The sequence below is a fragment of the Nilaparvata lugens genome, chromosome 5, assembly GCF_014356525.2.
Source record: "Nilaparvata lugens isolate BPH chromosome 5, ASM1435652v1, whole genome shotgun sequence".
NCBI lineage: Eukaryota > Metazoa > Arthropoda > Insecta > Hemiptera > Delphacidae > Nilaparvata > Nilaparvata lugens.
In genome coordinates, this window is record NC_052508.1 from 46,254,338 (window position 1) to 46,281,616 (window position 27,279).

Sequence of the window (27,279 nt, forward strand, 5' to 3'; positions counted from 1 at the left end):
TCCTGATCCGACATTAGTTTTGAACCTGAGCGCCGATATCGTGAACGATTACTATAATAAATATTTTAGCCTCCACTTTTAGGTGGGTTATGAACTAGCTGAAATTTATTCAGAAACTCATGACTGTCAGCTATTCCTATTGGAGTTTTCCTCACCCAAGAACAACTTTAAAATTGGTTCTGAAAAAATATAAGAAAACGCAGATTTCAGGCGCATCTTTGAGAATTTTATCAAATCCGTTTTTTGCGCCTTTAGAGAGCCAACTGAGTATTCATCTTAGATTGAACGTTTTTCGTCAGTAGATTATTTGTTCTCTTACTGAGTGAGTGAGTGTCATTTCACATAGAAATAATATCGATTCACAATTTCAATATTATAGAAGTTTGGTTTCGGTGAAATTAGGGAATTGATAACTAAAATTGAAACAATAATTATGATAGTATCCAAAAGATCGAAATAAGAAGACTCATACTTCTCATATTTTACTACAGCTTGGAAACTGCAAATTCATTCAGCAGCAAATAGCCTCATTTTTCGTTATTGTCAGCTCAATGATCAGTGAAACTCTCTTGATATGATTAAAATTCTCCTTGAAACGATCTCTCCTACTTCATGCGGATATTTTCACATATTATTTCCACCACAAAATTCGCCTCAAGAACGATATTCTTGCAGCTACCTCGTAAAAGCAGCTCGTAAGTAGACTCGACTCTACTTGAGGGGTGAAGAAATTGAAGGAAATGTGTGGGAGAAGGAGGATAAGAAGAACTTGAGGGGTGAAGAAATTGAAGGTAGTGTGTGGAAGAAGGAGGGCTTAGGGTTGAAGAAATTGAAGGAATAGTGTGCAGGAAGGAGAAGAAGCATTCGTCATATTCCTTGGGGGTTGATGTGTGAGAGCATGCACGTGAGTCTGGGTATGTGAGTGTGTGAGACGGTATTTACAGGGCTGCAAACGAAGGGCGTCACGACGCCTATATGCATGTGAGACGTCGTTGTCATGGCAACGCACTATGGCGTCATATGAGCCGGATTCTACCCTTCCATGGGTGCGATTTAGGCAAAACGGTCGTCTACAAACATCTTTCGAGCTTTTCCCTTGTCGCAACTGTTACGTCCAACTCGATAAATTCCCTACAATAAAATATTCTTTTGTCATCGTGCACCTCACTTTCTCTCTCTCTCTCTCTTGCGCACACACTCTGTCTCTAAATCACTTCCTCACTCGCTCTCTCCAAATCTCTTTCTCATCGAATGCATCATCTGCATGCACGACAGGTTTCCCAGTCGGGCCCGGTCCTCCCCTCTCCCAGGAAATTCCTGTATGCTCACCTTGTTCGTATCAGCAGAGTTCAATAAACGCCATGACAAAAGTCGTCGAGAATTGCACGTGTATGACAAGAAGGATGCACGGCATTGTTGAGTGAACTTGAATTGCTTGAATCAATGTACATCGTCGAACCTAGTTTGAGATTATTATTAAAATTCCAGTAAGAAACTCCTTTGAGCTGAAGGTTCGCTCCCCTGCAACTGTTCTCCAACTATCCATTTATTTATTACCGAAACGTTTTTAAAAACGTTTCTCTTTGTGATGCAGTGTTATCTAGTTTGTAAATCGATGAATATCAATGTAATATACTCATCCACAACTTCACAAACAGTAAATTGTTTAATTGCATGACATGTATCATACTGAATTTGATTGACAGTGTTCATTGAGATCAGTTAAATAGAACAATAGGAATTGTTTTTAAAATTCCTCCAAAAGTAATATGGATCAAACTACCCTCGAATAGCTAATGGCTAGAGGGATTGAATATAAGACATACTGTTTTTATTGGAATTGTATTTTGAAATAAATAAATTGAAAATGAAATTCTGTTCACAAGCACCTATTTTAGTTATAAGCAGAAACAAAATATAATAGTATATCTTTTCTCTGCTATAGGAAACAGATATTTTTTTGTCAACTTTCATCGTAAACCATGAGAATGCAATATTTCTTTATCCTAAATTTTTCTGAATTGTGAGTATATCATCAGTATTTGATATAGAGCTATAATTTTATTGAATGGTATAAAATAATTTGAAGCAATAGCCCTGACTTCAATTCCCAGGATAATGAAAAGATGATACAATTTCGACTATCGAGATAGATGACTTTGTTTCTATGTGTGAGAGCTTAAATAATAAATTAGTTACTATGAGAGCTTTCCATATGAATTGTAGAATATTTTGAAAGAGAAATACATATAATATTTCTGAAGAGTTTATGGAAGCCTTATCCAAAATTCATAGACCGGAAGAGAATATTCGTGTTTCTCAGTGCGGTGGAACGCATTTTCAATAAATAGTGGGAAAATATGGCTTCCAGTCTGCGCTGTGCGGGCATTTCAAACATATTTTTGTGCTACGGAAGTTAAGCTCCTGCCTACTGAATAAACCCTTTGAAACATCTTCTCTCCATTCCATGTGAATATGTTCCCCATTTCTCCCTAATAAAGAATTCAAAGGATCTTTGTAGCGTTTTCCTTTGAAATACTGATATATTTCAAATATTCATGATGTTAGCTTCCTTCAATGCGTCAGCTTTGTGTATTCGCATGGCTACACTCTAGAATCATAGATTTCCCCTCTCTCTGAGAGCAACTTGAGTTCTCAACAAGCAGTTTCAGCTCCGAAGATTAGAAGTTCGAGGGAAAATGTTCGAAATTATTTGAATGTGGGAATAGTTCCAAGTCAGAACAGTTAGTATTAAAGTTAACGTGCTTGTACTGCTTTCTTCTACATGCCAATGTTCTCAACTTTTTTGTCGATCTTTTTAACCACCTTGGGCAAGTAATGTATGCATCCTACAACAGAATGATGTAGAATCATAGAATGCACGAATTGGGTATGAACTGCTCACCGTGATTTTGACTAAGCAACGTTCATCGGTATTTGAATTAAACAGAACAAATTTTTAATAGAGCTGACTGTCAGCACGCTGAACACATTTAATAAAAAAATCAGGATTTACCAATCCTGTGAAGTATTCAATCATCTAAAGTATGTGGATAGCTAAAGTTCAACAAGTCTGTCTTCCTAGAAAACAGACAAAATATTAAATTCTTTAATATTTTGTCTTTTGATTTTGAAGAAATTTCTTTTAAAAAATATTTTAAAACCTTATCACACACCTACTCTACACTTATTCCAGCGAACTAAATATTTTCAATCTAGACTTCCGTCAAATATTGGAGCGATAGAGTAAATTCGAAAGCAAACAGTTGAGAGAAGTTTATATTCTTCCAAGGTGGAGCTCGGAGACTCGAATCATGATTGGCTAATGTTTGTACTCGGATTCCTCTCTTCTTCGTTTCTGATTTTCAGTCGACGTGATTTTTCTCAGTAGACTGACTACGTGAGCAGTTTATAAAACTGATAAAATGATAAGGCATTGGTTTGTCAAAATATTCTCGAATGGTGAAAATGCTGAACACACGCACGAACAGACAGGAGCCGATAGTACGTGCTCAACACATTCAAATCAACGATGTAACGCAACGTCACATCTAATCAGCCTTCTTTATTCTCTGCAGAATATAAACTCTCTTCGATAGACTTGAAGAATAATGCTTATACGATAGTAGTCAGTTCCAGTAGTATTCCTTCAAATCTCTAGAATCAATGATGATCTGGAGACATTGATTGCACAATCACAAGTGATTGCTTAATGATTGTTTAATAGCATTCATTGTTGTTGTGAATCGAGTCACTGGAATTAAAAACCAAGTTGTAAGTGAGAGTAGAATTTTGAAAAATGATAATTATCTATGATGAAAGTTTAGTAATGAATCTCATAATTCATAATAGAATATTTGAATCCCTCCCTTTTTGTTTCTTTCAAATCCGACTGAAGATTCATCAAAGGCGAGTTGTACCAATTTCAAAGGGAAAATGTATAACTCAATCTGGGAGCTACCCCAAATTTTCACGAACAACCCTTTCATGTGTTCAAATCCAGTGATGTCCAGAAGAGTTAAAATTCAATCAGATAAAACTCATTGATGGCGATTCATGACTGGGTTTGTTTGTTAAAATTTTCTTCTTGGTGACTGTTGAAGAGAATTTCAAAGAGATTTTACATCATGACTGAACATCATCCCATTACACCCTTCATTTAACAACTAATATTTGGCAAGCTTAATAAGTGATAACTGGCTTGACTTATGAATATTCAGAACTAATTGTGATGAGCATTAGAGATTCCGATATTCTATATTCGAAGGTTAAATTCTGAATGATTTAAATTCAATTTGGTTCTGACAAGAATCGAAATGCCATCACATTGTCACACTGTCTGATTATTGGCCAGGATTGTCACATGCCTGAGACACTAGCAAGGCCTGCAAGGAGAGGCAGCAGCATACAACTCACAACACAAGGCGAGCCTCGTACAGTGCACTGCAAATTGAATTGAATGATGTCTCCCAGGACCCTGACAACTCTCTTCTCTGACTGAAGAGAGAAAATTATTCTCTCCCAACTTCTCCTTCATTCGCTTATCACTGGATTCTTGTCCTGCTTGTTTCCTTTTCTCTTCTGGTCCTTCTCCCAATTTCTCCCCTCTTCACAACAGTCTTGTTCTCCTTCGTTTCGTACTTTACTCGAAGGTTTATTTTTTATTTTAACAAATGTCATACTACTCTTTGTCACTATCACTTCTTTTTTGTTTTCCTCCATTCACGACCTGCCTTATTCGAGATGGATATGAAGAGCTGGAGAAACAAATAATAAAGTGTTAGAATTGAGAGGAGTCCAGGAGGAAGATGGAGCAGGAGAAAATGGAAGAGGGAAATGAACCAGATGAGAGAAATAAATAAAGAAATATACGAAGTAAAAGATGTGGTAGAAAAAGAAGAAGAAGAAGAAGAAGAAGAAGAAGAAGAGAAGAAGAAAAATAAGGAATATGAAGAGTGAAAAATATGAAGAAAATAATGTAAAATGTGAACTTTCAAAATTTTATTTTAATATCATATCAGTGTTCGATACGTATTGTTCATCTCGTCTCTGCCATTGTATTCCATTGATGATTGATGAAATCCATTTGAGGTGACATTGAGTCGATGTGATTGGCCCATCCGAGGGTCACCATTCCAGGCGGGGGTGAATGCGATGATTCATTCATCCTCCTTGTCAAACATTCATCCCACTTCCACTTACTGACGTTATATTTGATGTGCGACAAGCTTTTTAGATGGCATGTTGTTTGTTCACCACGTTCCATTCCAAGCACATGCATTGTTGGCAGCCATACTTTCATCGATGTTGATTTAACTATGACCAATAATGGAGGCTGACTAGACAGCGTTGAAAAGTGACGATAAAAATAATGGCATTAGAAAGATAGAAAAAGTTGAGGTAATGGAAGGACAGAGTGAGCAAGGGTGTGAGAGAGTCTGATAAAAGTGAGGTTAGACCATTATCAGTAGATTAGATTGTATGGAAACTGTCAAAAAGAGAAGCTCTCCTTCAACACGCTCATATCACAAACTGTTGATCGATCAATTACTTATTTAAAAGGCTCCCCACCCTCACTGGACATGAATCGATGAACCATGTATAACAGCCATCCCCTCTGATTAATTCGAACTCCAATCCATATCATGCAAAATTTATAACGAACAAAAATTGTCGGAAAGGCTCTTCTGATTGTTGTTCACGAAAACGCACAGAAGAGAGGTATTTCATTTGCTTGAAATCAATTTAAAGCATCGGTTTTCATAGAAATGTGTATGCATCAACTGCTCAATGATTTTACTTTGACTCTTTGAGTTGAGTTGTGTGGGAAATTACTTTCTAACAAGTTTACAACTAACTGCACATGTCAAATAGATCATTAAGTTTGGCATGAATAGAGCTGTTAGAGCAAATGGAGTTTGAATTTATTCTCAATTCTTCATAGTACATAATTCGCAATGTATAACAATCACAAGGCAATTATAATCCATAGTGATATGTCTCTCTAGATGAATCGATTACCGAAATACTATTCTCATTGCAATGTCAAACGAAACTGAACACACCGTTTTAGCAGCGTCTAAAAACGATTTTTTAGTGGAGTAGGTGTGAGATAGAGTGGATCATGTTCTAAAGCCAATTATTACTTATTTTATTTCAGACGCGACTAGTTTCGGATGATCCTCTCCCGAGTAAAAAATGTATTAGTAGATCTTCGTAATTGATCTTTCAAATAGCCCATTTAAAATACTCGAATCAGAAATATGAATTAAACGAATTTGCCGAGTAGTTTCGATGATTATATTGTGGTAGTTATCCATACTGAATAGAAAGACTGGATATTGTTCAACCACAGTTGTTTTATAAAAGATTTTCACAGATGAATCTGTGGTTGAACAATATCTGTTCTTTTTTATTCTGAAATAATTAATGAATAACTCAAAATATTATTTCACATGTTGATATTTTGAACTCTTCATAATGTTTTCAACAATGATTATTCAAAACAAGCATAAGGCGGATTTTGATGTTTTTTTAATCATGTGGAGGAATCATGTTCGTAAATAAGATGGAGTGGGAGAAAAAGTGAGATTCTGTGATAAGGTCGGTATCTTGGAAGTGAATTGAGTGAATAACTCATAATTCAAAACGTAAGATTTTATCAACTTCTCACAATGTATTACCATAGAATATAGCAATCTTTAGTGTGAGTTTTCTCTGGTATTACATGTGCACGTAGAGTAGTACATGTTTTACTATTACAAAATAAAGAGCTTTGTGTGATTATGTGGAGTTATAGTTAATAAAGGATTAAGGGTGAAAGTAATGTGAGTGAAAACACCAAGCACCGACGGAGGGAAAATCAAGAGAGATGGAAAACAGGGGAATGAAAATCGACTCTCCCTCTCACTCTTCTTGAGAGAAGCAAGAGTATATGCTTCGTTTGATATCAAGCTTGCTTTTTCCTTTTTTCTATTGCTCTCCAACCAACCCTGTACTTCAGAGACCAAAGATGGATGGGGAGGGAGGTTGGGTAGACGTCGTCTTTTACTTGGACCCTAAGCATAGTACGCTCTACTTACTCCTTATTTTCTATCTTGAATTCCCTATCCACTCTCCTCTTCTCTTCGTGCCACTTCCTTCTATCCGGCCTTCCTTTTTCCCATCGCACCGGTATCTTTTTTCTTGCTGCATCAGCAGTCTTTGAGGAAAATTCGATTGGGCTCGTTCTATACCGCCCGTCGCCCAATTTTGCAACTCTCTTACAAAATCTTCTTTGGTTGTTGGATCATGTATGAGCACTAACACATACACACATTCACATGATTCTCGTACAAAAAATAACATGATGGTATCAGATTGACAATAATTTTCAGAAAATTTGTTAATAATCAAATAGATTATTACAACATATTGTTGTTGTAATTTACACCGTTAAAAAATTCTGTCAATTTTGTTGTTTTTTTTTGTCGAAATAAAACTCATTATTATTACATTGCTCTGAACCAATTGTTAGGAGTGTTGACCTAACCGTCAACTCTAAACTCTAACCTATTATTCCAGTATCTTCTATTCCTCATTTGAAACTGAGAGGTTGGTGAATTTACTTTTCTTTACTTCAACGGACTTTACTTTTGTAAAAGTAAAGATTAAAAGATTATTAAAATCACTGTACTCTCATCACTGTAATTGGATACATGCAAAATATATTTTTCAATCAAATTATATCATAAGCAGGATATTTAATATCTATTTTTTCAAATATATAGGCTAGTGAACAATAAATGAACTTGTATTTAACTTGATATTAATATCAGTTAGCATTTATCATTATTTGTTGTCTTGCAAACCTCAAATTGCAACATTGCTCTTATGGAGTACAGCACTGCCAGATCTCAAAGAATCGAGAGAGCCTGTGAGCCAACTGGGTGAGAGAAAGAGACCGTAGGAATTCTTAATAGAATCCCCATGAAAACGACAACAGTGTGTTCCAATTGTTTATTGAAATAACATTGGCCAAAAAGCACCGTGGTGCAAACTAGTGTTTGTAGGAATTATAGTAGACAGATTTGTCTTGTACTCCGACTTCAACTCCATATATGTATTCCATACTCCTTCTCCTTGATCTGGAGTTTTACCGTACCTCAATTATGAAACTCCCACTCTCGGAGTAGATGAGTTGAGATTGATATTGTATCTATTAATGTATAAATAGATAAATCAACTCTCTTTCATAATGGAATATCACTACTCTTATTTCTGTGAACTCCACTCATTTCATCCAAGAAAATAAACCTCCAAATGATAAATCACTTGATATTAGATTGTGGTGAACATGACATTGTTGAACATCAATAATTCGAGAATTTATATTCCATTTTATACATACATTCTGATCTTGATTGGTCGTTTACTACATATCTTCTAGAATCAGAAAACCCTCTTTGGTTTACATGCATACGGCCTCTACTCATGCATGCTTTTCTACGTAATTTGCTCCCAAAATTATTATCCGGTCCCCTTCAGAGCTTGTAACCCATAAAGCCTTCACATACAGACGTAGGTAATCTTGGCTACGATCGTGGAAAGCCTTTCTACTATCACTCCATTCAACTTCCAATAATACGTTCCATACGATTTTATTGCCTTTCAAACAACATCCATCCCGAAACTACTTCATCGGCCGTTATATAGTTCACACAGCTCTGTTCTTCCACGAGAGAATAGAAGTTATATATAGAATAGAGTTCCTTCCTGATTTGATCACTGTTATGGCTATTTCAAACGCGAATCATGCATCATAGATGTGGGGTCTACGTATCAACTTTGCCAATCTGGGAGTACGGTACCAGTTTTGGATAGAAGAGCTCACATAATTTATTTTCATTTTTGTTAATACAGTAGCAAGAAAACCAGTATGAGAAAATATTATTATTGATAAGGAATAAAAGGTTAACATGAATATACTGAAGAAAAGGGAAGAAATTTATGATTATTTTCTTACAAATTTATTATTTATTTTACTCAAATTGTTATAATTTATTTCTACCTCGAATTTAGATAACATTCAACACTCTGAAATAGGTTTTTGTCTTCTAGGCTTCCTTCAACAAAATTTCAAGTCCAAAAATATTTAAACTAACCACATTTTCGAATTTCTATATTCATTCAAGAATAATAATATATACCATTCAGTTATTCTCAAAATAGAAAATATTCACTTATTGGGGAAAAATTTTAAAAAGTAGCAAATTTTTTATAAATTGAGTACCATATCTGATTAAAGATGAGAAGATTTGATTGAACAATCGGAAAGGAGCTAAGGAATTTCACTATTTTCTAACAATAGTAGATTTTCAAATCGATGCATTCAATCATGTCCGATTAATACAGTACTTACTGTACTGAACTGTTCAGGCAATACAATTCATAAACAGAACTTATATTATTCATGTGACGCATACTATACACACTTCCCTATACTAAACTTCCATCCAATTGACTGGAAAATCTCGAGCTGTATTTCATATTGTTGAGGAAACATCTCCAGGTTCAAGAAATAGAGGACATTTTTAATTAGTTTCATGATGTGGATTCATTATTTTATTACTTATCATTTCAAGAGAGTCACCATGTCACCAAGTATTCTCCTTTTTCACTTGTTCAAGAGTTCACTGACTGTCAATACATGTATTAGATGTTTGAAATGGCTTTGAGTTACTAAGAATAAGAGCAGTTCTTCCCATTTTATTAATTTCTAATATCGTTCGTTTAATGTTACCAAAAAGTGAAATTCAGTTCTAACTAGACTTAAAATATCATCGCCGTTCATTTCCAGCAAAGTTATAGCTCTTCTGTTGTTATAGACGAGTAAATGCTTCGATGGAAGCCATGGAGAATGCGATCCAGCATTATTATAAATCATGTATCATACATTTTCTGCATCTGTTTGCATGTAAAATGAGAGTGGTTGTAATGGAAAGCTGTTTGTGACGAATAGGAGAAGAAGAAGAAGAAGAAGAGAAGAAGAAGAAGAGAAAGAAGGAGAAAAAAGAAGAAGAATGAGAGGAAGATATTGAGAAGGGAGAGCTTAAAAACGACATGTTCAGCTCTTTCCGTTCATGCGTCAGCCAGCCTCCTGAGTCCTACGATGTTTTTCCCTGCTTCGAAATTTGGACTATTTGATTTCTGTCAAGACCTGCGGTACAACGTGGGTGGGGAGAGGATGGTGGTCTGAAGGAGAGGAGGGGGATGCATGCAAGCGTTTTTGAAGGCGCATTTTCTTCACATGTGAGCGAATGTAAGAGAGCTTTCAGACCTCTCCCCCTGTACTGTATGTGTGTACTTCTTATACATTCGATGCGTCTTCTCTCGTATTTCCCATTTGATTGGCGGCACACAAGATGGCGTCGTATGTGGTGCCTGGGGAGGGGAAGGGGGGAACAAATAACATATTCCCCGAACTCGACGACTGTTCACTGAGCAAAGATATCCTTCTGAAATCAGGAATTGGTACGCCACATACAAAAATGTCTCCACTCTTCCACCTTTGCAGTTTGTATTTCTTCCGTCACTGCTGGATTTTGCTACGTTTCATTTTCTATTTCACGTGTATTTAATATTGTGGAACGGCAGTAGGAGTTGAGTATTAGTCGTCTGAGAGCTGAATGAAATTGAATTCCGCGAGTGGAAGATACCGCTCTCCAAAGTGAACATCGACTTTGCCAGTAAATGCTTGTATTTTGACAGATTTCTCTCGACTAAAGCCTTTGACAGTAACTTTTAGTGTAATAATTCTGCAATATTTGCTCCTCTGAGCTCTCATGAATTTTCTTGTAGTCAATATTTGAAATTTTCAGACCATTTGTATATTCTATAACACTTTATCAACAGTCTCAGAAATCTCAGAATAAAAGTTCATAATAATTGAAAAAGAAATTTGCAAAGAGGATGAAGGATACAAGGAGGTGAATCAGTAAGTAATCTTAAGCAAGTAGAAATTCACTCGCGCAAGCTCACAAGTTCGTGGAAAAGTTTCGAACTAAGGAATATAAAATACAAAATAAAAAAGATTGGAATTGAAATCTCATATAGACATGATAAAATATTGAAAAATAATTGTTGAAACAACTTTAAATCTATCCAATCATATTGTTTCTAGACAATTGCGTACTGTATTCCAATATGACATATTGATTGAATTTCTATATACTACAGTAATGAAACTGAAAGCTGTAAGTTGAGGCTATCATGTAATATAATCAATCCTATGATTGGAGTACTGTTATCGAAATTGCTAGACACAACCAACTTCTACTTTACAATGTCGGTTTGCTAGAATTTCACCTGCTCAAGTTTCTCAAGTTTTCATTATCAAGATTGAATTTCATAAGGTTTTCTCTTTAATCATACATGAAAGTAACTGTTTTGATAAATCGAAGTATTCAAAAAGATATACAAGTACATGAGCTTGAAATGTTTGATGTTTGGTTCCCAAATAACTTATTTGACTATGCATTGATTCTCATGAATCATTTATAACTCTCTGTTGTCTTGTAACATTCATTCATCGAGAAATAATATTCTCCGAAAATCAATCCAGTGATCTATACGAGCCTGCAATCTCAAAATATCTGTTCTTCCATACTGAGCTCCTCCCATATAATGGAGCATACCGAATCGAAATTTATTTGAAACGTTGCAAATGGAGAAACGTTGTCATGGAAGCCTTGGAACCGTTTTCCATCCCGTAACTTATCCCCGACCTTATTTCGAGCTACAGGAAAAGCAGCAATATCTCGTTTCCACGATATTAAGATGGCACATGCAGTGCTCGGTCCACGGATCTGCTTTGTCAGCAATCCCTCACTAGAGCTGCGATGGTTTAGTGCACGCACGCGCATCTACCCAAATACCACTGAAGAATGGAGCTACATTCCGTGTATGAATTTTGTTCCTTCATAAGCAGTATATTCTGAGCTTTATGCTTGTGTATTATAATATATTGTACCCCGCTTCTTGGCCCAGATATATTTCATATGGAGATGGAATTCGTATGTGAATTTTTGGAGTGGATGCGTGTGTGTGTGTGAGCCAAGCCATCACTAGTTTTGATCGGGTAGCTTCTACATTCGGTATCGATCCACGTACTCAAGAAAAGAGACGAGAAGAAATAAGAATAAGGGCGGAATAGGAAGAAGAGAGAAGGTGCTGGAAGCCAAGAGAGAACAGAATCTTATCAATGCTTATACTCCTCAAGAACGAGCCCTAGGATCGCTTTATCATTCGTCCAAGTCGCTATTTCCCCTTGCTCCTCGGCTGCATGGCTCACCCTTGCTCGCAACAACCCTGGAGACCGAGGCAGAGCAGGGCATAGCAGAGCTGAGCGCGTGTGTGATCCGTCGGGGAGTGAAATTTATGAGAAATGAACCTATATCACATGTGGAACAAAGAGGAAAGCATGCGCCAGACAGAGACAAGCGACACGTCCTTGTGCTGCCGGAGAATTTGTATTTCCAACTTATTCTTTTTACTTCTACTACTCCGATACGACATATAGTTACATCGCATTCCCCCTCTTGCCTTCTATCTTCTGCTTCAGCACTCCCGTATCTCCTTCTTCCATTCTCCCCAAATTCGTTCCCCAGCAACATTATGCATTCTCCTTCTTTCCATTTCTATTTTTTAAAGCAGTTTCCCCTCCCGTCACACGACGAGTCGTCTATCTTCTTTCGCGTATTCTTATTCAGTGACAGAAACGCGTTCGAGAACCTAAAATATAGAACGCTCACGATGACAGAGAGCAGAATAACATTCTACACGTGTGGGTGGCTGCCACTGCCACTACAATACACCAACATCATATAGTTCTGGTTGTTCAACATTTTCAAAACAAATAGTTCTGGGTGCTCGCATCACATGAATTTTATTTGTTGCTATACAAAATATTGCTCTTTTCTATTCAACAAATAAAAATTATTAGATAAAACTCTAATGTTTATCAAATTTTGAGAGGGAAATGAAGTTCCCAAATACTGAATCTAAGAAGTGGCACATACTTTCCATTCCATTTAAATAGAAACTAAGAAATGTCTCCAGTTCAGGAATTTTAAAAAATAGTATTTAAAAACAGGGCTACCTATTTTTATTTCGAATGAGAATTTTCCAAAAAAAGGTGATAGCAGTATAGAATTCATTTATTTATTTCATTCCATCTCAGAAGCACAATATCAAAATGATGATTGGGAAAAAATCAACTGGAAGAACCCAAAACTGTTTCTCTCCCTAATTTTTCAAATCCTTGAGTTTTACAAAGTCTTCACAGTATTTATTAATCGATTATTGTGCACATTTTATATAAAAAAGGAGAATAAGTTCCAATTGATACATAAAGGTATCATGTTTCACCAATGTAAATTGTGGAAATTGTCTATCATAGGGCTTTTTCTCATATTCATTAAAAAAGGAAACAGTCGGTACACAACTGTACAATGTATTGGGAATATGTTATGGAAACTTGTTTTAAAAGCTACCCAGAGACTCTATCACAGTATGGGAATTGTAAAAAAAGTATTATGAGGGAGCAGATAATATGGCGTAGAAAATAATCCAAGATTGCCTGAGTGACACACAAACAGTCATCACACCGCTGAGAATAGCGGAGATTGAATTCGCCCTTTAATCGAGGTTACAAGGCTGCTGCAATATTAGAAGGGGAATGAATCATCTCGTTTGCACGACGTAATTTTTTCTCTCTCGGAATGAGAAATCTTGTTAAGCCTGCACTGAAATGAAGGCAAGGGAGCTGACAGGTTGTAAACAAGAAGAGGTCAACGTACTCCGCGGAAGTTCAAGTTCGAGGTTGATGAGGAAGTGAGGAGGATGGGAACTGGTGAGGGAAGATTGTTCCGCGGTAATGAGAGGAGGGAAGGGCTGTTTAAAGCGCGCTTCGTTTTACAATATCCCAACCCTCAGCAACTTTACAACCCTCGTAGGAGGAGGAGGAGGAGGGAGCTCATTCAACTTTCCTTCTAATCGCATTTCCTCCTCTTGTCCCTCTCACTCATTCGCGCCGGTCTCCCTCGCACTGTTTTACATATTTAAATATCGACCTGAACTTGACACACTTCCCATGCTACTTAATAAGTTTCCGCCTCCTAAAGCAAGCAAGACCCTCTTCCTCCTTCCTGCTCGCACTCACGTACGCATCTCCACCAGCAAGCACACTTCCCCCAAACTTTTCCTCACTTCTTATTACGCCGACATTCTTTCCGCATTAAGTCGATTTCAGAGCTCGTCTCATTCAACTTTCTCCTCGTTTATTTTTCATTTTCTCTCCTCAAAGGCGGGAACACTTTCAGCAAGTCAACTTGGCCTAGGTCATGATTACCAACCCCTGCTACTCGCTTTCACTTCGCTCAACTCTCCTTTCGCATCCTCGATTTGAACTTTATGACTCCGCTCTACTTATTCACATCATTAACTCACATACGAATATGAGTATAAATGTGATTCTTAGAGGCTGTCGTTCTTATTTCACAGTGACTTGAATTGGGGATTGAAGAACAATCAATATTGAATGATAACTACTCAAGAATCAATCAATTCAAATATTAATATAATAGAGCATTTGAAAATGATTTTTTGAGGTTATACGATCATAATATCTAGAAGCTAATCAAAATCAACATGATAAATATAAGTGAGTGAATTCTACTAAATTCACTACAAAAAAGTAGTCTAGTCTTAATAAAGGAGCTCGAGGTTCGAGGTTCATTAGCTGTCCAAAAAACTCAGTTTTGAGTTAAATATTATTTCTATTTCTATGTAAAACATTCTCTTCTTTGAATCATTATTATTATCAACTGAATAATATATGCTTCCTCTATGCATCATTTCTTCGACTTCAAACATTATAATGATCCAGACTTGCTGTTAGTTTTGTGGAATATTAAGGGATTGGACCATTTCCCTGGAGGCTGCCTTTGATCGGTCTGGATTATTGGAGAACTACATTATCCTTTTCATTGGAATTGATCTTACGGTCTGTTCTCTGATTCAACCATGCCTAAGAAGATTGGAGCTCCCTAGTCATACTTATCGTGATATAGTACTGAAGCATCAATTTATTTCATTCACACAAGATGACTATTTCGAATGCCTATTATTTTCCCCATAATAAGAATTGAGAAAGATGATTCACATGAAATTCTATTCGGTTTTTCAATTGGAATGAAGCAACGAACCGATGAAGTCAGATTGATGGAAAGGAAGGATTTCGGGCACCTTTCTCGACAGCAGTTGGCACCCCTGGCCCTGTTCACACCAGCAGAAGCAGTCATGCCAACCACTCACAACCAGCTGAGAATAAATTGGGCAATCGCAGAAAGGGAATCACATTCACATTGCATGTGAAGGGTGGTGTGCTTCGGTGGCAGAGAATTTGATGGAAATGATAAATTCGTAGCCACCCTGACGTTTCATACGACAAGAATGGAAATTGGAGAGCGAGATGGCGAGAACGGAAGAGAGAGAAGTGCAGATAACACGAAAGCTCTTCAAGAAGATGAGATAGGATGCAATATAGCGAGGTGGATATTCGAAGAAAGGCGCGGGTTTTCTGGAAATATTGTAGTTGGAGCGAGTATCGACATGTAGGGATGTTGTTATCGGGTGCAACCGATTGTCTTCTTCTACATTTTCATCATTTTTGCTTCGCACATTACTTCTTCTCACACTCCCCCTCATCCAACATTGTCTTATCCTTCAAGCCGCAAAATTGGCTCAGTTGACGTTTTTCCTTCCACGATTGTCTACTCCAAAGCTCTCATCATTTTCGTTTCACACTATACTTCTCACAATTTTTCCTGGCCCAATCCTTCAAGCTGCAAGACTAAGTGTAGATTTCCTCTCCTTATACGATTCTCTTCTACATTTCCATCATTTTTCGTAGCACATCGCTCCTCTTCATACTTTCTTCCTTCCCTCCTCATCCAACAATATCTACCCCTCCCACAAAACTGTCTGAATCCTGTGTTTTTTCTTTTTTCTACGCTCAAAAATAGAGATATCTTCTCCATGAAATCTGGAAAGAGACAAATGAGCCAATTCTTCCACGTCCCCTTCATTCAATTGCTCTGTCCCTGAGAGCTGATTTTGAAGACTCAATAAATGCGAGGGAATCATTATCGTGGATTGTGAGGTGAATGACTTGGTAATTTCTCACAATACAATGGATTGTAAGTAGGAATTGAGGGTGTTCCTGTAGCACATTTTTTCAAAAGGGGATCTCAAACGTATGAAAGCATTCATATCGGAGAAATGAGAACTTATCCTGGATGCGATTATCTACAGATAGATGATGCTGGTTTAGTATAGTCGTTAATTCAGTACTGACTATGAAAATATAAGTTGATGGAGTTCATACAGCTTTGAAGACAGTTTTCCAAATAACAATAGGAAGTATATGTTACCCGAGAAACAGTGAAGAATGAGATTGATCACTTATTCATGTAGTAGTGATAAGAGTCTGAGTAAACAGTAAATTATATGAGTATATTGGTATCTTCAATACTGTTTACTCAGACTCTTATCACTACTACATATATATATATATATATATATATATAATATATATATATATATATATATATAAATTAAAACAGGAGACACAAGATATAAATGGATTGAAAACACTTAAAAACTTACATTAAAAATGGGGGAAATTTTCGGAGACAATCTTCCTCAACCGAAAACTGCAGTCTGCTCGGTTGAGGAAGGAGACTCTGTCTCCGAAAATTTCCCCCATTTCTAATGTAAGTTTTTAAGTGTTTTCAATCTATTTATATCTTGTGTCTCCTGTTTTAATTTATATTACAAACTTTAAAGTGTCTTCTGCTATATATATATATTTGGAAAGTCGAAAAACATCTTATTCTGTTAATTTAAACAAATCTATGACATCTATTGATACGTTTTGCTATGCTTTGGATTGGATAATAAGATTAGGCTGCGGAATTAAAGCTTACACCCCTCTCATTTGACACAAGTTTCCAAGAATACTGCAATATAAATACAATATTTATTATTGCGATTCAAACGCAAAAATCCCATCTAATCCTTTATCTTTCTCATGAATTTGACTTTTTAGCGTCGTTTTGAAGAAATTATGATTTTATGATTCGAAGAAATTTCAAATATCAACATATGGAATTGAATCTACCCAGGCTTTATTGAAAAGTGTAGTGATAGCTTAGAGATAGAAATAGCCAATTCATGCCCTTTAAATATGATTTTGTTCGTTTTTAAAAACTGACCCTCATAATATTCTCCAAAGTGCACATCACAAATCATAAAAATACATCTAGGATTTAGATTCAATCTTTTCTCTAGTATAACATACCTTGAATAATTCCCATCTTATCCACTATAAAAATTTCAACTCGAAATTATTCTCATGTTCAGAGAAACTAGCTGGTTTATAATGGCCAGCTTACCGGTGGTAAACATCGATAGAAGATGAAACTCCAACCCGTCACTATCTAATAGCTGTTTACAGGCCCTGTAATCGAGGTATCGGTTTCTATCCTAAATTATATCGAAGCCAGCTAGACGCAGAGGCAGGCCACAAAAGGCAGGTGTTGTGGGTAACTGGATAGCATCAGCCCTTATATTACCTAACTTTGCATTTAAGGGCTGAATATTCATGGGAAGAAACGGCGCAAAGATGCGCCCTAGAACGTCCAGAAACTCGATCTTTTTTAACCCTTTCGGGTCTTCCCTTATTCTGAATACCTGACAACGGTGTCCTGCCGAGAGATGATAGAGGAAGGAGAGAGAATGATGGAGAGAGAAAAGTGTGTTTGTGAAAGAGTGAGACACATAGTCGTCCTACCTGCTTCTCTGTCTGGCCTCATAATACTGGAGTTAGACTACAACTACCCTTCGAATCAAACTCATCATTCTAACCCACGTCATCCCAAAGTCATTTATTATTACTCAGTCCATTATAATATTTTATAATAACACCTTTTCTTACTAACGCCTTCTCTTCGACAAAAGATTAACCCCCGCTGCACTATTCTATCCTTTTCTCTGTAGGCAAATCGTTGTGAAGGGTGGCCCAAGGCCCACTGTGTAACAGTAACACCTCATGGGAAGCGGTATCTTCGGCTGTTAAATTCAATCCCACGACTATCATATCCGTATTCATGAAAATAGTTACCGGTACTAACGGTTGCAACAATTTCAATCCTTTTATGTATATCTTATGTAAGAGTAATCTAGGAGTCTGGAAACCGTAACAAAAAAAGCTAATACTTAACTCAATTGCTTATTGGATCTTCAATTTTTAATAATTTTCCTGAGTCTACCATGTTTCAATTTTTCTTCGAATGTGACATATCGTCGCTATAATTGAAAACAAAACGTAACTTTAAATGTTGATGATCTGTCATTGTTATCGAATTTTAAAGACTCGTGCCTCTAGAGAATAGTAAATTAGTTAATATAGTTAGTTTCAGAATTCTTGAATTTCTGTTTTTCTGCTGAAAAATTTAGTCTTTCTATATATACATAATAAGACGACGATGTATACAACTTGGTAAAATGATTTTAACCTGAGCGCATAATTGAAATTCATGTACTATAGTTTATGTAAATAAGTATAACACATACAACAAGTATGTATTGTATAGTATACACTTTCTCAATTCTTGGACTTGTAGTTCATGTAAGACATGCCTTCTACATCAACTACACTGAATCATGAACACAAGCTCCTAGAAGTTTATCATCCAAAACTGTTTTAGTTGAAGTTCGAATGCAAACATTTGATAATTTTATCACTTGAGTGTTGTTTCTTAGTTCAATGAGATGAATCTCATTGAACTAATCAGACTGAACTAATCTGTGAGACTCATTTACGAAAACCTTATTCAATTTCTAGTTATTACCAAATATAATTGTAAATTGAGTGGAATATCGATAAAAAGTAAACTCGTATGACTTTTGTTGGTGGGAAGTCCTTGCGGGAAGGTTCCATCTCGCCTGGATATATAATTTAAGCCGTCAATCGGCCTTATAACTGTCATACTTCAGCCGGTATCAGGGACATTCTACACTTATCCCACGGCTCAGTCAATATGCGAGTTAGCCAAGATTTTCTCTCGCTGTTTGGTATTTGGATGAATTTGTTGAATCAGATAACCGACGTCCGTTAACACATTAATTATGCCGGTCGGAGCAGCGAGCCTCTTAGTCGAAGAAGGCAGTAGGCAGCTGCACTCGAGTGAAGGAAGGAAGTCGACTTGAGACTCCTCACTCCTCACTCCTCACTCCTCACTCCTCACTACTCACCTTCCTGCGCTTCAATTAATTGTTGTTTGATTTGTAAATGGGTGGACGCAGCTGGCTCGCTCATTTGCCTACCAATGGACGGCAGCTGCCAGCCTCAATCGTTCATTTACACCTTTCTCACAAAATATAAGGGGAACAGAAAGAGGAAAACGAGAAGAGAGGAGGAGAAGAAGAGAAGGAAAACTGAGAGACTACCTGAAAAAATGAGAAACGAAGTAACAGGAAAGAGAAGTAACTGAATAATGAATAGTACTGGTAGAGCAGAGAAACCCTGAAAAAGAAAGATGAAAGAAGAAAAGCCAATTCAGTAATATTTTTAATTTTAATTTATGAGAAAGCATCTGCAATTGGAGAAAGAATGAAAACGAAAAAAGGATTGAAAATAAAAAGTTACTGGTTCTGGAAATTTGAGGTAAAAATGGGAACGGAAGGAGAACAGAAAAATAAGTCAAAATATAAAATCACTGATTGAGAAAATTTGAGAGCTGCATATTCTCTCCGATAGCAAACTTCTCTATTATTTGTGAGAGAGAATATTTAATTGGGGAGCTAAGAATAGAAACAATATAATTATCTGGAAGAATATTCCAAGGTCATTTCCATTTCAGATCCGTTGATAAACATTTAGTTGGTAAATAAGCGCTAGATGTTAAGAATGATCATCGAATATGGTGGAAGATCACTAGATAACTCAAATGAACATGAAATAATGATCTCCAAATCTTATCCTATATCAAGTAAGTATGGGGAGTCTGTTGGTTGCAAGAATTCCAAAGGTACACTAGTGTTTCGAGCTTGGGCAGCAAAATCAAGTTCGTTCGTTCGTTTTTCTAATAAGGATTATATCAATTTTAAAGAATGTTTGATACCTGAAAACCGGAAGAATGTAGTAGTTTACTCAATACAAGGATAACTCCAGGTTGAATGTTCTCAATTTTTCTACTTGGTTGAAATTTCTAATATTGATTATTGATATCACCATTATTTCATTTTTGACCTGAGTTAATCTATTACTAGTATACTATCTTCAAAACAAATACATCTTCATTCCCCTTTGTTTGGATTGTAATAGCTGACCCAGTCAACAATAATAATTAAAGTCATCATCTTCGAGATGATTGGCAATAGACCTGAGTTGATGATGAGCAGCTGTTTGCTGTTGTCTAAATTAAGACAACCGTTGCTGACGACCAAAATATAGTTGCAATCACTTTAAAATATCAGCATCACTTGAATGGCGAGCACTGATGCTATTTATACAATATTCAGCATTGCTAATGAATAACATCGATGTATGTGAGTCAACAAATGCTGACAGTAAGGAGTGAATCCCACTACAGGGCAAACAGTGAAAAGTGTATGAGTGTGTCGAAGAGGCGTGATGCTCCGCCGTTGCATAACACATGCAACACACACACACACACACACACACCACACACACACACACACACCACACACACACACACACACACACACACACACACAAATGTGTAAAACTCACAAAAACTCTCCTCCTACGGATTACAAGCGCTGTTCAGAAAGAGGTCGGGTGATTTTTTCCACTCCATATAAATAGGCGAGTGGAAATTCGTTAAGAGGGAAACGAAGCGAAGGGTCTGCATAATAATAATATGCAGATGGCACACAAATCATCGAGAGAGTGAGTCAGTGGGGCCTTCGGTCGGCTTTTTGTGCCCGGTGATGGGAAAAAATGACTATCGGAGAAAAAACATACATAAAACGTAATAGAAAAAAGGGTTGACTATGCAAATCGCGCGCCCTTTGAAAGGGCTGCCTGCCCTGCTCTACCTGGGGCTTCTTCCGGCGCCCTTTGTCTGTCCTCAACTCCTTGTTAGGCCCTTTTGTCGCCTCCTGTCATCTTCCTGCCTCCATCGGCCTTCCCAAGGACACTTCCTAGCCTCCAGCCAACTCTCTTCTTAATCATTCAGTCTGTGTTCAATCGAGTGAACCTGATTTGATTCGACTTCTTTCAATAACTTGATCACAAACATCCTTGTCATGACAAGAAAGTTCAAGTCCTAACTAAAAGGTCGAGATGCTATCATCTCAAATTTCCATCTTAAATTTCAACTTTTAAAATTCCATTTCAACATTCTCCGATAATAGGACTTGAGTTTTCAATTCTTTATTATCTGATCATGGAATGAGGCGGAGGTTTTGAGATCATCAGAAACTACAAGTATAGTTTCATTCATATCTCTTGATCATCCTCTCATTATCCACGAACAAGGGGCATACGGGCATCATCTATATATATAATAAAGGAAAGTACTGGCTTATACACGTACGGGATAGGAAAATAATATTTGACGCATCATCACATCTGAATTACTGGACTGATTAACTTGAAATTTTGCTTATAGATTCTTAATTAACCGAGGATGGTTCTAGGCCTATTTCAAACTCCTCAAGATTCCACTCGGTCAAGTTTTCAGTTTGTCAAGTTTTAAAATAGACCCTTGCGGAGCACGGGTTACCTGCTAGCCCTCAATAATTGAAGATCAATTTAGAGTTAAAAACAACCCTGAGTCGTTGAATTTACAACAGAAAGTGTACAGTGATTTTTAAGAGTCTACAGAAACCCACAGATACAGCAATTCATCTTTCATCATCATTCACTCAAGCTACAAGGCTCAAGCAATCAACGTCCGCAACAAGAAATCAGTGTTACAAATCACATATATTATTTCGTTTTTTGCATGGAAAAATCTCTGTTTTTCTTGTGATATTGAAATGTCTTCCGGTGTTGGCTCTTCAAATAATATCAAAGCACGCGACATGAGAAAGTAGGGTAATACATATCCGTATTTCCTACGATCGTAAAGACTACGATCCAAGCAGGTTCAAGATCATGCAATAATTATTTATTTATAAATTGATAGATACAATATAATTTTCAACTATGGATGATTGAGAAAGGAACAACAGGCTTAAAGCCCAAAACTGTTCCTTTCTCAAATTTTGATAGAAATTGTCCAAAAATAGGTTATGCTTATCTCTTCTTAAGTTTTGTTCAATTTTGAGTTCAAACTATATGTAAATAGGAATTTAGATAAGATGAAAACCAAATTAAAAATTAATAATATGTAGTATAAATAATAATGACAAATGTTTTCTCAAACTCAAGAATGAACAACACTCATCACATCAATTTATGTATTCGATCATTCAGAATTACCTAACTTCTAGTAAAGTACCACAGGCTAAAGATCAGAACGGTACCAAATCTAATACAAAATGCTATGCAAGAATAGAACAGTTCAAATCTAGCTAGATATTAATGTTACTTCCACATTTCTGAGTTAATTCACAATTTACAATCCAAAACAAAGATTTCATATTCAAATATACTTTTTAAATAAAATGAAAAAATAATTACAAACAAATGAAAAATTGATTAGTAATAAATGAGACGTGCCTCTTGGTTTTATAGATCTTAAATGGTATGATGAATAGAATATAGCTTGAACTCAATAGAGAAGTTCATATTCATAGTTTTCCTAAGTGATATTTTATTGTGTATTGAAAAAATATATCGAATAAATAATTCCAATAGGACTAATTGAATTGTTCAATTATTATAAAAATAGCTAGAACCCTTTTGAATTTTTTTCCATGAATATATTCTCACATGTTTTCTATGATAATTGAATACATCGAAACTCGCTCACTATCCATTCAAAAAATAAAGTGTGGAAGTATAATTGAAAAGTTTCAACTCTTGAAACTCCTTCAAGATCTCAAATAGACGTTTAGAGATAGAAAAGGGAATGCACAAGAATATCGTTGATGAAAGTTCTAGAAAAAATAGAAATATATCACAATTATCAGAATGAAAATTATTCTTGAACCAGAAAAACTCGAATTATAAAACAAAAAATAGTCCATTGACAGCTTCGATTCATTTCCATGTAACATTATATTAAATAAAATCATGAAGATTACATTATAGTAATTTTTTAAACCCCCCCCCTCCAAGATAGCGATTGTGTAGCTATTATTATATCAATTTTTCTCCAAATTCTTTTGTTCTTCTTTTCCTCAAGAACTTCATCCGCTGCAATAAATCCAGTCAAATTATCTGGTAAAAATGAAACTATTCTCAATAATGTTTCATCTTCGAAAAATGAATATTTCGTGTTTATTAATAATTATCTCATTGGGTTGCTGACTTTGTCATTGAAGGTTATAAGAAGAAGGATGTACAGGGCAAATATTTTATTTTGATGCATTATGAGAGGTCTGAAGCTTTCCCAAGATTCCCTTTAATTGAATTTGAGAATCACTACATCAATAACTTACCAAAACCTATTCATAATTTTCCAGTGTTAGTCACGTAATGGTCCTTTTCAAACAGTCTCATATTGTTCACCTGAGGAGAAAAGTGAAAGAATTAGACAATGCACGTAGAGAATACTGATATAGATAGGCCTACTAACAGTAGAGCACCGATTATCAGGACTTTGGTTATCCGGATAACCAGTTACTTCTACACTTGAGAGTAAGAATCCGGATTATCAGTTATCCGGTCACTGTTATGCATTAATTAGTCCGGATGATTGGTGCTCTACTGTACTAAATTTTAATCGTCAGCAACATCATTCATACTGGAAGCGTGGAAAAAGAGGATTCAATGAGCAACAAACTTTTCAAAAATGCCTCTTTTGAAAGAATTGATCGGAAAAGCTATTAGGCTCCCTTAATTAGTTTCATAGTGGTTTTTCTTTCTTGTAAAATAAGTATTTCTTTGAGTAGGCTTATACTGATTTCTCTTTTAAATTCTTAACAAAACTAACTAACAGCATCAGGGCAGAAACGATAGTAGCTACATGTCTAAATTCTTATTCATCATACCCTAATGAGCAGGATGTATAGGAAAATCTTTTATTAGAACTTACCAAAGGCTATTCATATTTTCCAGTGTTAATCACCTACTGGTCCTTTTTCAAACAGTCTCATAGTGTTCACCTGAGGAGAAAAGTTGAAGAATTAGTACACACTGATAGAGATAGTGTACCAATTTTTGATCTTCAATAATCTTACTTATTCTGAAAGTTTGGGAATAAAAAATGGAATGAGCTAGCAACCTTTTAAAAAATATGTTTATTTTGAAAGTAGTGATCGAAATACTATTAAGTTATGCTACCTTTATTAGTTGAGATTTATAGTATCCTCATTTTCTCATTCAAGTTGCTATAGTTTAGATATGAATAGATAGCTAATATTATGTACATAGTTAAGGGTAAATATCCACTAAGAAAGACTTTGGAATGAATCTTTGCTATAGCGCACTCTGTGAACAGATTTAGAAGTTTAGAAGTTTTAAAAGATTTTCTCGGTAACATTCTACTGAAATTGGCCAGGACTGGATTGATCCAGTTATCTCTCTCTTATGGACGCTATCCTCTATTCAAGAGAGAAATTCAAAAAATAACCATTTAATCTAAAGAAATCTAATGTGATTCAACCTTATGCTTAGCCCACTCTCATAAATAACAAGAATATTGCGAGCAGAATTGCAGATATATGTAGGCTTGTTAAGCATATTATTGGAAAGTATGAGTCTTAATTTGCCAAAATACAGAATAATTCCACACATTTATTTATTTATCACAAAAACGAGGAAGACCACAGGCATTAAGCCTAAAACAGTCTTCACCACTATTTACAATCATATTGAGCAAGGTATTAAGGAAAAAAAGACTACTGATTAAGACTAATAATAAAACTGAAATTGAAGAGATGCATTTAATGAATGTAATAATCTGAGACTCTGTAAAGAACAGTTGGTGGGAGCTTTTCACATTATCAAGTTATCAAATTGTGGCTCAAGAAATTTCGCTAGTTTTTGCATATTCATCTGGTATTCCAATTACGATTTTACTACCGCTTTGAAATATAATAATTCCCTATTCGGAAAATAAAATAAGCATGCAGCTACGAATTTCATTCAACATGTATTTTTCAATTCTGTTGTCTATTTTATAAATAAATCTTGTACATTATTTCAAATGAATTGATATTCAATATGTATTCAAACAATCAATTCAATCAGGTATATTTATAGATCAATCAATCAATACAGGAATCTTAACATCTACATAATGATCAATCAGAGAAGAATATTACTATTATTAGTAATATCACTTCATTAATAATATCACTATTGAACATGCATGATTCTAAGGCTCAAAACATTGGAGCTATGGGAATGAAGATAATCTGAACTTGGACCTTGATTGAAAATTCTGGATGAAACAAAATTTTTAACAAAACACACATAAGGTGTTTCTAGTCTCCTAACTATTGCAATTTCAGCATGATTAGATAAATGATATCGATATTATCATTAATTGAAATCAATCTGAAATTAGAATATAACAGAACACAGTTATTTCTCCAATATTACACCCAAAACTCAATTTATACAGTTCATTGACGATCTGAAGAGCAATAGGCCAAAGCTCTTTATAATTAAAAATGCTGGAATATGTCTAAGCTGTTCTGTTCTAAATTTTTCCAATCATCATCATGACAGTATCACTCTACTGGAAGAAACAGTAATACTGTTAATGGTTTTTCGTTGATTTATAGAGGTTGGAAATAGAAGAAGCAAAGGAATCAATAGAGAATTTTAATGATATGTTATTTATAAAAGAGGATCAAATAATAATCTAAGGATCTAGAGCACACAAAACAGGACAGTTTAAAACTTATTTTTTCAGGAAAATTCAGGTTTTTGCATTCATAATTCATACTATTATTAACTTGAAGCTATACAACTACTCTATATGGTTATCATCACCACAACAGTATTCATCTTTTTGTATAATATACTACGTAATTCTAATGTTGCACATTCACTAAACATAGATGTTTATTTGTGAATGAACATTATCAAAACTAATTAAAATTAACTTGAATCCTTTTATTGAGCTGCGAATGATCATATAAAAAAATTTTCATTCAAGTGCAATCCTCATTCTAAGTTGTCTAATATGAACATATTCAATATCAATTAAATTTGTAATATTTTTCAAATTGACAATACTATATCATCCAAGTTGCAATTAACTACAATACCACATTCCAAGTTGTACACTACTACTATTTTCACAAGTTAGGCCTATACATGATATAGGTTAAAAATAGAACGAGCCAGTCAGCCATATTGGCCAAAAGCTAAGGGAATGAGACCACACCCCCATAGGCGCTTACCCCACGTGGCTATGTCCGGCAGTCTCCATGACAACAGTCGTGGGCCCACACAGTGGCGAAGCTAGGGCGAAGCAGGAGCCTCCCTTGACGAGCGGAGCAACCGAACTACAATCATCCAGTGCACACATGATGAGCACTATTATTACTATAGTAGGCACCCTACTATCATAGGGTGCGTTAGTTCGCTGTATGTCCGCTAGAGCGCTCCACACTACAAGTCCCTCGTTTTTCTACCGTAAACTTGTGCTTTTCTTGTAGACCTCGTGCACTCACCCCTCCTCACAAACCACCCTTTCCCCTAACAAAGGGATGAACGTGTAGTTCCACGTCGCATGCCAAATAAGTTTCCACCCCGATTCTTACTTACTTACTTATCCACCCTTATCGAAAAACAAAATCCTACTTTCGGTCACCAATAAAAATCTAAAGAATACACCAGCCATTCACTGCGTGCTTGTTCAGTATGCTGACGATAGGCCACATAAATTCTTTTGTGACGTTCACAACACACTGCATAAAAGCTCGGCTATAACTTCCTTTCAACAACAGCACTACACATCACCGAATACAATGCAAGAGTTTTCTTTAGGTTTTTTCTTGAGCTTGTACTTGTCATATTATATATCCTTCAATAAATAATTTTTTATCTGCATTTGCTTCCCCGTGTAATCGATTGAACCACAT

General features: G+C 35.8%; 1 long non-coding RNA gene across 1 annotated transcript in view; it reads right to left on the bottom strand.

The window, feature by feature from the left end:
* The window catches only part of LOC111049274, a 39,327-nt gene extending 12,399 nt beyond the window's left edge, over nt 1-26,928 (bottom strand). Inside the window, exons 1-3 of the long non-coding RNA XR_002605971.2 lie at nt 26,596-26,928; nt 24,276-24,345; nt 23,680-23,749 (exon numbers count right to left, since the gene is read on the bottom strand). This is a non-coding gene — a long non-coding RNA (uncharacterized LOC111049274). The remainder of the gene's footprint in view (nt 1-23,679; nt 23,750-24,275; nt 24,346-26,595) is intronic.
* Nucleotides 26,929-27,279: the final 351 nt, after the last annotated feature.